Here is a 14,017-nt window from a genome sequence, read left to right as displayed (position 1 = left end):
TATATTTAGCACATATGACAAATGTTGCACTTGGAAACTCAGACAACAAAGCTTAGTTTCTTGTGACAAATTTGTTGTCACAGTAGGGGACAATCGTCTGTGTCTCTTACAATCAGGTCTTAACCTTAACTCTGCAACTGAATACTTGAAGTAGGAAATAAACTAGGGGGAAATAGGGTCAGATGCAAAGCTGTATAGTTAGATATTTATATGTATGTGCCAATTTTGTCACAGGTATTACTTTAGGGGCATTTTTGCTCCATTCATGTTGGTAAGAGTATTGATCTAAACTTTTATCAGGGCCTACAGTTTAGCCCTAAGGAGGAAAACTCTGTCTAACATTGCTTCTTTCTTTATCTTTCCTTTTCTTTTCTTTTTTTTTTTTTCATTTCATGTGATACTCTACGATGTTTGCAGAAAATCTTTTCATATACTAAAATAGAATCTCGGGGTTTACAATAAACACTGTGATGTTGGGAAAATATTTTATTTGAGCAATGTTTGGTAGTTTTTTTCCCCCTTGAAGTGTAAAGAAGCAAACCAACTTTTGGTTAACACTTAAGATGATGATTATTATTTTAATGTGAGATCAGTCTTGTATTGCACATTCTTTCTTTCATTTAAATGTACAGTATGAATTTTGTATTTAATGAATTTTGTGTATCCAGTATGCACGTACCTGCACATTGACTTTCATTTGAAAGTGAGTTTCAATTTACTTTTTAAACAGTGTTTATGAAAAGACCTCAGATGTGTTGACACAAACTATATCTGCAGTGTTTTTTTCTTTTTTTTTTCTGTGTGTAGGGTGACGTTTGAATGTGATGTTCTGCAGCAATGGGTCAGTATTCCCTAATAACCTTAGATCCTCATTTGATAGTGCTTCTTGTAATACTTTTTTCAAGTGAGTGGCATGTTCTGGATTGTGATATTGATATGTGGTTAAGGATATCGATATGAAACTAAGGAATTCCTAGAAATTAACAGTGGGCATGTATTAGACAGTCATTGTAATTTAATGTCTAGTAGAAGTGTAAAGTACCAAGGTATTTAGAGTTCATAACATTGTTATCATGTGTATGGGAAGTATTTAGTGTTGATCATCTTGTTTATATTCATCAAATAAACTTTGTTTCTTTCTGAAATCAGTGTTGTGTCATTAAAACTACGTTTAATGACTCTACGAAAATGTGTGAGAGATGTTTTCCACATGGTAAATCTATCACACTCCTTATTTCTCTAATTGCTACCATTCAAAGTAATTTATCTTCCTGTTGTTACTATCACATAAACTGTTTAAGAAAGCATAACAAGGAAAATGTCTCCTAGGCCCTGCTCCCAGAAATGCTTACCAGCAACTTTACTGAAGTGAGTAACCATTTTCCGGACTGGGCTCTTAGTGAGCAATATGCTTTTGAGTGGGTTTCTAAAACATAATATTCTTGTGTGACCCTCTGTAATTGCATAGAAAATTACATTTTGTTTATGTACTTTACTGACCAAAAGCCGTAAGGTGTGAAATTCTCTGCACAGTCAGCTCCTTTTTCAGCTGCCTGGTAAGTGGTTCCCCGTTTCCATTATGTTCACTTTTTTTAGAAAAGGAACTTTTGTTGAGCAGGAATTTCTTACCTCATAGAACTCCCCGGGCCAGCTCAGGGCACACACAGCAGGAGAATAAAAGGTAACTAAGTATGCATTTTACTTAGGTTATTTAAAAACACAGTCTCTTAGTTTTAAGCTCTGTTTCTTTGCCTATAAATTAGTTTTCTTGGTAAGAGAGTGCTATACACTAACATAGGGTATTAAGTTTCACTTTAAACTACAGCTAAATAGACATTTTTCATGCATTTTTCTTACGCCTGCTTAATTTTGAGATGTAATGCTATAAATGAGTAGCAGTCGCTTCTATCTCCTTTCTAGACCTGCTGCAGTTTTTCAGGACTGTCTTATTCTGTGTTCAGACAGTGCTGATACCAGGGCTCTCATCCCGCTCCGCTGGAAGCACACCGGTGCAGCAGATCCTTCCTGCACTGAGGGCAGCTCCTCCTTGTGCCCAGAGGACACAGTAAGTGCCCATGCATCATATGAGGCCGTACAGGAGGAAGACAGAGAGAGCTCTCGGTGCCTGTTTTCTGAAAAGCTGTTGTCAGCAAGGAGTGTCCTTCCTCTTCAGAAGAACTCTGTGGGCCGCTGGAGGAGGCAGGACCCTGTGGTGAGGCAGCTCCTTGGATCACAAATCTGGCGTTTGGTTGCACACCTCAGACTGAAGTTTGAGTTCATACAGTCAAGGGCTCCTCCAGCCCTCCTGGAGCGAGCCTGGGTAAGAGTCAGCCTCTTCTGAGCTTGAGGTTTCCTCGTAAGAGAGCCTGTTTGTTCTGTCCAGACTTAGACCAAAGTAGCTTGAGGTCTGAGTGAGCAAACATACAAGCAATGAGGGACATTCAGGGGATGAAGCTGAGTGTTGGTTTGTACTTCAAGCCAAGATGGCTGTTCAGACACACTCTGAGAGTGCCAAACAGCTCTGTGCCAGCATCAACCAGATAAAGGCAGCTCAACACCTCCTGCATCTCCCACGTATTCCCACTCTGCTCCAGGCCCAGCATTGGATCCTGAAACAACTGCACTAATTATGCATGCTGAGCAGAAACTCATCAGAAAGAGCAAACAGGGTCAAAGAGCAATGTGACTGTATTTCACCTGTTGACATTGCTTCTCTAAAACATGAAACTTTCAATAACTGATGTATTAAATCATTCTAAATGAAGCCAAGTCAGCTCTAACTAAGCAATAGATTTCCCATTATGAAGTCAGTGGGAGCCCCGCACATTGCCAGGGCAGGATTTTCCCCATATATGACAAAGACAGCTGACGTGGGGGCTGCTGTGTACACTTTCCTCCTGTAAGATTACAATGATGTTATTTTGTTCTCCTAACTTTTCAGACAAGATGTCTCTTCTTCCAAAGCATGTTTTCAAACGGGAGGCAACCTCTGCCTTCGCAAGGAACAGCCTTCACTGCACACTTCAGGTTTCGTGCAGCCCGGAGGCACTGGTGCAGGAGCAGCTCTGCTGAGAAGCGCACCTTTGATGAGCACAATTACAGAATTAAGGACTTACTTTGTTTGGTTTTGCATTCCATCCACTTCTTAATCTTCAAAATGACTCTGCCTTCAGAATAACGATGTTCTACAACCAGATTCCTACCGGTGTAGGGGAAAGGAGGCAAAACATCAGTGCATCCTTACGACAACATGTATCACTTTGAAATGCACACTTGATTGCGCGTCACAGATTGCTAAACCATATATTCCCATGTAGCTGCAAATCTCAGGACAAATCCAAGAACTTTGAACTTGACCAGTTTCAAGTGGAGGCGACTGTCCAACTTTAGAAAGGCCGTGCTTTGGGTACTCACCCAAGAGAAGCCAGGAGACAGCAGATGTTCTGGCAACTGCTGGCTGCCTTGCGCTCAGGGAGTCGGGCTGGAGGAGAGCAGCCAGCTCCCTCCAGATGGAGCAGACAGCAGAGAGGCGAGTGGGAGGCTGTGAGGAAGTTAGATAGCTCCAGATAGTGAAGGACTGATGATGTGTGGCTCCACATCACCTAACCGACTTTCGAAAGGCTGCACAAGAGAAATAACCACCAGTCTGCAGTTAACCTGAGCTCAGGGAAAAGTCTTCTTGTCGTGGGAAAATCTATAGGAAGGAAATATCTTTGAGAATGCATGATAATGCAGCATGATAACTATTTTTTATTTGAATGTATTTTGGGCAAATGCATTCCTTGTAAATGAGTTATCCAGGCCTTGCCAAATATGCAGCAGAACAGTTATTATAGCAAATTACACCATGATCTAAACACCTCTGTTTTGGCTCTTAGTGGACTTATTTTGCAATAAGGCTTTATTATTAATAATATTAATATTATTGTCTAATATTTTTGTATTTGCTGCTTTGGTTACCATAGAAATAAATAATATTGTGAACAACAACATGCATACGAGAAAATTTCACAAGAACACCCTAGTTAATGAAGACCTAGATGTCTGGTAATTCCTAACATAGTTCTCAAGTCTATTGATTTGTGTCCTCATATGCATTTTATTATGAGCTTTATATTTCATTTTAAATTTCTAAAAATAAAGAAAAACAGCTGAAGAACATTCTTTTAAATGGCCAGATTTTGGTTAGAGGTTAAAACAGGCCAAAAGAGAACACAGATCTGCCCTGGAGCTCTTACAGTTGTTCTGTTTTGTTTAAATAAAAAAATCCCTATTGCAATCCACTAAAGGTCACAGAAGTGCAGTCATTACGGACCAGCCATATTCCTCGTGCATAGCTCTCCTGCCCTCTGAACCTTCTCTACTCTGAGACCAATCGAAAGTGTGAAGGATTGTTGTCAGCCATGATAAGGGTGTCCATTAAGGAACTAGCCCAAAGTTTACTGAAGTGAACTGGAAGACTATTGACTTACAGTGGGTTTCTGATTGTACCCCATTTCCTTCTCTCTGGAGCATATGCGTATGTTTATAGGAGCATGGGGCCAAACCATTTCCTCTATCTATCAAAATTTGAGCTAAATGTAATTCAGATGAACCAACTGCCTGACTTTTTGAATGCTTTGTGATAAGAAAATAGATCTTAGGTTTCATTGCAGAAGTTCATTTACAATCTATTTTGTTTATAGTTGTCCTGACTGTGTTTCTAGGTCAGCACTCTACCTACTCTTAACACAGACTCTCATTATAGTGTCTCTACTTTATGTTCACTTATCTCATGGTATTTGTTACAATTGAATAAGTATCTTTCAGTCTGCAGGATAGTTTGCTATTGCTACAGATAAATTTGCTATTGCCTCAGGGAGTAAAATGAATTATATCTGAGTCTGTTTTCTAAAACAAAGCAACTTTTGACCGACCTTTCAGTTGGGGTTACTAAAGGAAAAAGAAGAGGGAAAACATATTGACAGGCTCCCAGAGCAGCTGTCCAGGTAGCTAGTTTCTAGAGGATTTGTTCCAATTCTGATTCCACTCACCATGTCAGCGTTATTCTCACTGGAGTTAAAGAACCAGTCTCCATATCTGAAGGCTGAAGGTTGTAAATCTCCCTTGTGAATGTTGCCTATGACAGGGAAGGAAAGACCTGCATAATTACCACTTGTACTTCCTCAGCGAACATGAGCTCAAGTCTGAAGCAAGGAGTTGGGTCAATAAAACATCAAGGTCTGAAAACTACAGGAAAAGACCTGTCCAGCTCGTATGATAAGGAACTTGTTCTTGGTTACGAAAACAAGAATATTCTGGTGGAAGCCTCTTCATCAGACCTTTGCATTATGCAGGTATTCTTAAGTCTTCTTTCAGATTACCAGCAGTTAGTGCAGTTTACAGCTAAATTAACCAAAATACCTCACAATCTTCCTTCCTCTGTGAAGAATATTGCAATCAACATAGTTACCCTGCTAAAATACAGAGAATGTTTAGTGATGTGACCAGTGTCTTTGAAACAGTTCAGGAATATAAAAGCAGAGAGCAGTCACACCCTGTTTCCAAGCGATGCTGCTGAAGTCAGAAGGAATTCCTCACAAAATATCATTCTTTGTGTATGAATGAGGGATATCAGTGCCTGGTATTTTTTAGCTATAACCAGCCAGATAACTTTAAGAAAAAGAATGCAATTACTCACGTGAGTAAAATTTGAACAGGACTTAGGTCCTGAAATCAATTAGAAATCCTTTTTGGGTTAACGTGACCACTCACAATCATAACTACACCTCTTCTAGTCCTTGTCCACCTCTGTTCTTTACATATATCCTCTCAAGGAATTATTTTGTTAGCATTTTGCTGCTACTCTGTCTGTTATTCTCCATTGCAGTCATAGGAGCATGCAGGTCTGATTTTTTGACTTTTCTGCAGTGCTTTTCACATTTTGAGCTTTACATTCCCTCATGCAGAAGTGCCCTATGCAGTCTTTAAAAACTTTTTTGAAGGAATCCATGATTCTTCAGCTGCTTTGCCATCTTCTCCAGAGGTGTGCTGAGGACTTCACACAACACAACAGGAGGCACATCAGGTGAGAACGTCTGAAATTAAACATGTTTCAGGTGTGGATTATCTTGATGGGATGGGTCCTGTGCTGCTCAGCACTGTGTGATGATGCTCTCCTTCCAATGCTTGCTGTGTTATTATTCGAAAATAATCAGCATCCTGGAGAATGGAGGCTGAAAGACAAAAAACCTCGTGACATTTTCCTAACAGCTTTAGGTTGCCATCATGAGTGTCCCAGAGAATTGTGCAAATCAGGCATTTTAAAATAGGTTCTTTAGAAGTGATGGTGCTTAAGAGCTCACTTTCCTGTTTAGTTTGGCTCAATAATTATTTTTCCCCCTCACTTTCAAATTCTATGTAAAAATTGCAAGATGTTTGGCCCTGCATGTTTGTTAAACTCTGGGTGATGAGGGAAAAATTGGAAAGAAAAGGCATTTTCTGAAGGTGATCTGTTGGACCTTGACACCACGGCCACTTCTGAGAAGCCTTTTGATTACTAAGTGACAAAGACAGTAAACTGCAGCCTGAAAATAGAGCAAATGAGATGTTTGAATTGAGTAATTCATAGGAAAAGAATGGTGCCCTGGTGAGTAATAGCCTAGTACTTTCATGAAGGTCAAGCACCAGGGGAATGGGACAACTTTATAAAATCAGATGGTTGTATTTTGTGATTTTGTTTCTTGTCTGCTTATCCAGAGCATTTGAAAGCTGCTTCCTTAAGCCGTGTTATAAACAAACCAGCATTGAAGAGATGGTAGTTTTGATGTTACACACCTCCCCCTTGCACTACAGGAATTAAGATGAAAAGGACGCTTCCCTCTAGTGCCGCATCGAAGTACAGTTCTGTAATTATGCTACACAGACAAGTTTACCAATTCTTACTATATACTGGACCTCAACGTAAAATGAATAACAGATTTTTAGGAAGAGCTTTTTAACAAGTATTTTAAAAATCTGATTTCACTTCGAGTTAGCTTTCAAAATCCAGTCCAGATATATGTAAAGAATATAAAATGTAAATATATTTTCTAAAGTAGTACAGCATGTGAAATTTATGAATTGTTACATGCTTTGCTAATACAGCTGAGTGAAGCTTAGTCTCAGATCAGATAGAATCTTTTAGATAAATCATTTATGACTAGATGACTTCTTATCCAAAAGTCAAATATGTGATCATTTACAGAGGTCACTGGCTATATTCTGCTCTGTGTTCCATAATCAGTTGAAATAAACCCCAGGAGTTTCTCCTGATTGTATAGTCACAGGGTCACAGTATAATAAAATGCTGCTCAAGTTGTATTTCAGACAAGGAATGCTCCCCCCAGAACTATTCTAGTCTTAGGGACAGGACTGTCAACATCCAATCCACTACAAATGGCAAGTATTAAGTCCAATATATTGAAGAGAATTACTCTACATACTGAGTGGTAAAAAGCCCTGCTGCATCACACATTTAACTATTTAAGTGACTTTTAAAATAGATATTCTATACTCCTTTTTTTTTTTCCTATTTAGGGAATCATGTTGGGATTTGTAACTAATGCACCTTTTTGAGAAAGGGGAGAAGTACTGAAAAACTTGGGAGTATTTTTCTAAGGAACACAAATTGGTGTTCTGGGATAGGGAAGAAATGCTATTAGTTTCCATGGAAATAAATTGAGCATATTTCTATGAAACTCTCATGGTATCCTACTTATGATAATACAATGCTCACACGAGTATTGTCAAAAAAAAAAAAAAAAAAAAAAAAGTCACAGGATGATGGAATTGCATGGAAATGCACTTCTGCTTGAAAAGTAGATAGAGTATTAGCCTCTGGCATTTCTGTCATTCCATGGAAACACATGTGGCTGGTCAGGAAAGCACAATAAATGTTCTGCATAAAGCCCTGCAGAAATGAATGAGATTCTGTTTTCCTACAGATTTCACTTCAAGCCGCAGGTCAGTACCTCCACCTCTGCACTGGTAAGCTACTCACTGATTCAGACATTCTAGAAGGAAGTGGTTTATGAAGACATTAGCACAACAGCTGCTTAAATAAAGAAAAGTTGCTCAACTGGCAACCCGTAATAAAACCAATTAGATAAACTAAAGTGTGATGACTATTACTGTGCAATTAAGTGGCTACTTCTGTAGCCATTCCTTTGCTTGTCTGCTTTGTTAAAAGTGATATCATAGAGTCACCACAGTGCTTTGAATTATAGGTTATTCCAGCCTGCTTGAATGGAAGAAATGCTGTGACCAGGAAAGATGCCAATGAGTCAGGGCTGGGCAATTGCTACAGCTGTTCAAAGAAGCACACTGGGCAGTAATGAATACCTGTCATGCTCTCCCAGAAGCAAAAATACAGCTATTTGACAAAAAGGCTGACAGTGTTCTGTAACATTATAAAGAACAGAAGACCAACTCCAATGGCATGATAAACTGCTTGGATGCTTTTTCTCTGCCTTTAAATGAAGAATGAGAACAAAAGGCATACATGTACACCCAAATGCAGGTAGGCTGGAGAGCAGCAGAGCTCTCACTGCATCAGCCCTCATCCGCTTCATTGGCAGGCCTGCCCAAAGCATGGCATGCTTACAACCATCACAGTCCTTGCTTCTTTCAAAGTTACACCATGAGCATTTTTTGTCAGGTCACTCCTCAGAAGGTGACAGTCTTTAGGCTCTTAAACAGAAGAACAGAATGAAAGGAAGTCAATGAAAAATGAACTTCCAACTCTTCAAGCCTCGATTAGTGTTTTTAGCAGGGGAAGCACCTGCCCTAAGTGCCGTGTCTACACTCATTGACCCTGTACAGAGTCTCAACGCCCATGGGAGCACTCAGCCTGGTCCCATGGCTGCACTGTCGGTGTAACCTTGTGTTAGTCACTGTGGGCAAACATTCACACCATCAGTGCTGTTGCCAAAAGCTTTCACAGTTTCTGTTTAAACTGAGGAAAACAATGTAGGTCTGAAATGAGACCTTAATCATTCCATGAAAAAGTAGAGACAGGAATACCACCAGGGGAAGTCAGAAAGTGCCTAATTAAATAGTGAAAATGAAAAGTTCAAAGTTAATCTAGACCTTAAATATCTCCTTAAAATGAGTTGTTACAGAATATTATTACAAATAACTGGTAAAAATCAGTTCACAGCCTATTGTGGAGTATTTAGAAAGATAGGGAAAGATAGGGTTAAATTTATCAGATGCGTTGCTCAGGGTGCATAGACTGATAGCTATGCTCAGGATTGTATTGGCTTTAAGCAGTCAGAGGCAAATATACATTGGCTTAGCTGTTATGACATGTCTTTAGTTCTAAGGAAATGATGAATTATCTAAGCAGTCTTTAAGATAAGTGTCATATAAGCTCAAACCAGGCTCCCTCCTCTCACTCTTAAACACACCTTACTGATGATATGTCTGTGTGCACAGATTTGAAGATGTGCTCAGAGATATTTCAGGTCAGATGACCAGACAGCATCCACCTACATTTCTCCTTGAGCTATGTAGACTTTGGGGATCCCAAATCCTGTAGCTATCCTGCTTGGATAATCCTTGGCTAATCCTTCCTGGGGAGTAGCATGGCTCAGGTGCAGTGCAGCCCCATGCACATGGCTGTGACCATGGCTGTCACGCTGGTCCGTGCTCGTGAGGTGCCCATGGTACACTGTTCTCTCTTCCTTTTCCACATGTACATTTGTGCCTGCTCTTGGTCTACTGGTTTACTAAATCTGAGAGCAGTGCCTGTAGTGGTGCAGAGTTGGCATGGCAGAGCTCCCTTTGTGGTCATCTTTGGAGAACGAACTCTGTGTGCACCTTTATGTGTGTGCTGGGCAGAGGTGGGCTCAGGCCACTCAGGAGAAACCTGTAAGAGCCCTCCAGAGTTTATGGGAGGTGCCTTTGGCCTCAGTGAAAGAAGGCGCTGGTAGCATTAGGAGAGGGAAAGTACTCTGTTGTTAAGGAGTGGTGGTGGGATTGTTTATTTTTCCTCCCATAAACGTTTTTTTTTAAGGTCCTAATGGAAACAAAGCGAAGTATTATTCCTCTAAAAGCACTATTCTTTAAGTAAACCAGACTCGCTACTTGAAACATTCCAATGACACATGGTGGCAGGAGGGGGATGGCTGTGATGTGGATGGGAGAGGAATCCTGAGATAAAGACCCCAAGCTCATATGGCACAGAGTGAGGGGATGGGGCAGGGTAGATGAGAGCAACAAATGCTGCTGGGGCGTGAGTGAGCCCTTCGGTGTCTGTCTTTAAAGTTTCTTTCCAACTCAAATGATTCTATGATTCTGTGACCCTATGACTACCTTCTGCAGCCTTGTTATTTCAGAGCAGATTGCCAGAATCACCCGTTTCCGGCTCTGTATGAATACAGAAATTGCCCAACAAACAGCAGCCAACATTGCTGCAAGGCACCAATGTGCAGCAGAAGGTGTCTCTGGACCACCCTGCACATGACCTGCACTGACTGCTGTCGGTCCCTGTGCCCACTAACGGTGGATCTGTGGGCATCCTGCTTCCAGAGCCTTTGGTTAGTTCCCATCTTCATAATGAACCTCCTCAGATCTGTTTTCAACCCCTGAGTAAGCACAACACACCTGTGCACTGAACCCAGCCTGTGATCTCAGCAGCAACAGAAAGGTTCGGTGGCTGCAGGGGAGGATGGAGTGAGAAAAACTCACCCATTTTCCACATTAAAAACCAAAATTGAGTCCACGGCTGTCCTTCTCCAGCTGATAACAAAAGAAATGTGGAGCGTTCTGAGGGGGCTATCTGTTAGGCAGTTAATGATAATAATAAATCTCAATAGCCATCATCAATTCACAAATGAAGCGGTATATTCCCTTCCACAGAGTTTACAGCTTTGTAGATTGGTGCGTGCACCAAACCTGTGCAACTTCACTGTGTGGCAAACTTTCCTTTGTTGTCTGCTGCTCCTTATTTGCATCCCACTGTCCCACAGGACTTCAGCTGGCAAAGACAAATACTGGGCTCTGCTCTGCAGTTCCTCCTCTGCAGTGGCTGCTGCTCCGCATGTCCTGGCTTCTTTCAGCACTGTGGATCTGAGGGAAGTGGTGGGGGACACTTTTGTTCTCTGGTCTTTTTGCTTGTCAAGGTTTCTTCAGCTGTCATACCAGCTAGAAATATAAAGCAATTATTTAAAGAGAGAGTTTCTCATGCTATTTCTCCATTCTAGTGGCTGAGGATATAGGAACTTAACAAAAAAATGCAAGATTTGGCAAAAAAAGATTACCTTTGGCATTTCTTTTGCAGTTTAGCCCTCTTTTTTTTTTTCACAACAGAGTAGTCTGTAGAAGAAGGTAATTGCACGTCTCAGCAAAACAAAAAGCCTTAGGGAAACACACACACTACTTCAAGGCAGTTACATCTATGTCCCTCGAAGCTTAAAAATTAAAAGTGATGCCCTGGGCAGGTGTCCCCAGGTGGTGGGCAGAGAGCACATTAGGTGTTCAGAGCAGCAGGGCATGTTCACTTTTGTCAAATGTCTCTGGTGTTGTGCACGGCCCTCACCCCAAAACCATACATATGTGCAGCAACCCCAAAGCTGCCACAGGCGGGTTCTGCCTTCACAGGGTTTCAATGCAATGTGTGATATTTCCTATATCATTTATGCAAACGCTATGAAAACCTACAGAGACACATAGCAAATGATCTTTTTTTCCCAGAGGGTTCTGCTTCCCTACAGGTTCTTCATGATGGAGCAATGTGCCATCAGCCTCTGACTGGCTGTTTGCCATTGGCCGACATGAAAAGCCAGAAATCACACAGCAGCACTGTGATGAACACATGCACACAGTGCTCTGGTGCGACAGCCCTTACTTAAAGTGCATTATTCTGCAGAATAATAAAATGGCAGAAACCCATCTGAGACACTGGAAATAACTCATTTCTATCTTACAGAGAACTGTTGAGCCACCAGAGCTATGGCCGACCTCCATCTCTCTAACCAGCCACATTGCTCTTCTGGGGTTCTGCTGTTTGCATATTCACCAACACACTTGCATTTCCTATTAGATTATTGAGCTGCCTGCAGTTTTTGGGTGGTTTTTTTTTTTTAATTATTATTTCATTTTTATTTATTTTTTCCTTGTGAAAATGCTCAGATGTTTGCAGTAGGCACATGGTACAATTGTCCCATTAACCATGGTGCTCCATGACCAGCAACCCCACAAACCCACAGCTCAGGCAGCACCAATGCCTGTAACGTCAGCGCTCCTCCCTCTGGCCCCCTTTAGCTTCACCCAGCTGGTTTAAATAGCAAGGAGAAATTAAAATTCTTCAAGCCTTGCAGGATGTTTGGATTTCTGCCCTTTATTTCCACTTCTGTGAGCCACGGTTTGAAAATGTGCCCGTGATTTATTCATTCCCCAGTCCTATTGCTGTGTACGGCAGCACCCAGGAGCGCCTGCTGAGCCCACAGCATTATGCCATGACCCAATGCTGAACATCCCTCGGGAATACAGGCACACAGTGAACAGCTCGGGGCTCTTTATTAGCTGATTTCAGGCGATCTTTCCTGTTTTACGGCGCGGCTCCTCCCCTCTTTCCAGATTTCTGCTATTCCTTCCTAATTCTAGTGATTTGAGAAATGACCTTTAACCCACGCAGTCTGCAGACTCCTAAAGGGGATAATTGAAATGCCACAGTAAACCAAAGGCAATAAAATATTATTTACCAGGCATAAAACTAAGGTTGGCCTTCCCCACAGCAACGAACCCCTTTATCTCTCCCTCCCCCTATATACTCACCTCCCACCCCAGGTGCCCGGTGCCGCACCTCATTTACCCGAGGATCGAACCCGGGATGCCCTATGGGGCGGCTCCCCTGCACCGGGCACCGAACGGAACCGCAGTGCAGGGCTGCGGGCGGACAAGAGCCGAAGGCTGAGGGGGATTTGGCCGCGGACAGTGCATACCTGGAAGGCTGCACCGCGGCGGGGGAACAGCTCGGTGTCTGTGTTGCGGGGCTCCATCGCTTCTCCCCCCCCCACCCCCCGCCCCATCCCCGTCGGACTGCAGAAGGGATTTTGCACTGCAATGAATTTGAAGGAGTGAAAGCATTTATCGATAGCGGGGCCGCTCTCGCTGTCTACTGGAGTTTCCCAGCGCTGCTCTGATAATGTCCCCCTCCCCCCGCGATCAGCAGCGCCGGGCTCGGGCGCAAGGCAAAACTTTTGGTCGAGGGCTGCGGAGCGGTGAAAGCGCTCTGAAGTACAAAGGGGCCGCGGAGCCCTCGTCGCCTTCAGCTCTCATTGGCTCGTGCGTTATTGAACCCGAACAGCTTTGTCAACAACCTGCCAAATTTACAGCGGAAAAAGATGCTGGAGAAGGAGGAACCCGAAACGTCGAGCCCGTTCCGTCGCCCAGCGTTTGACGAACGCTACTCGCGGTACGCGACGCTGTGTCACGCAAAGCACCACCGCCGCAGCCCCCCCGGGCCCGGCCATGTGCTCCGCGCACCGCCCGCACGTGGGGAGCCCCGCGGGTACCGACGAAGGGACCGTGGCACGGGGCACGCAACGCCCACCCGGCCCGGAGGGACTCCCTCGGCCAGCAGCTCAGCACTGCCGCGCGGTGTCAGCTCCCCGGGGCCCGACAGGCCACGCAGTGCGGTTCGCATCCCCCCCCCAAGCCACCCCGCGTCTGCAGCAAGGTCCCGCTCGCTGCCGTACAGCTTTAAAATGCAGCCCAGTCTGTAATAGGTCGGCTCTCAGCGCATGCGCTACGCGCAAAGTTTTTCAGCTGCCGTTGGCTTTCCAACTTTTTTTTTTCTTTTTCTTTCTTTCTTTCTTTTTTTTTTTTTTTTTTAAACACTTTTAAGCAGCGGGGCGAAGAGCAGCGAAGGAGAGAGCCGGGGGGAGCCGGGCAGCGCAGCGAAGCGCGGGGCCGCCTGCAGCCCAACTCGCTCCGCGCGTCCCTCGCTGCCCGGCGCCGCGATGGATTGGGGGAACCGCCGCCGCCGCTCTTG

Source organism: Phasianus colchicus, chromosome 11, assembly GCF_987193195.1.
Source record: "Phasianus colchicus chromosome 11, bPhaCol1.hap1.1, whole genome shotgun sequence".
NCBI lineage: Eukaryota > Metazoa > Chordata > Aves > Galliformes > Phasianidae > Phasianus > Phasianus colchicus.
This window is presented reverse-complemented; position numbering follows the sequence as displayed.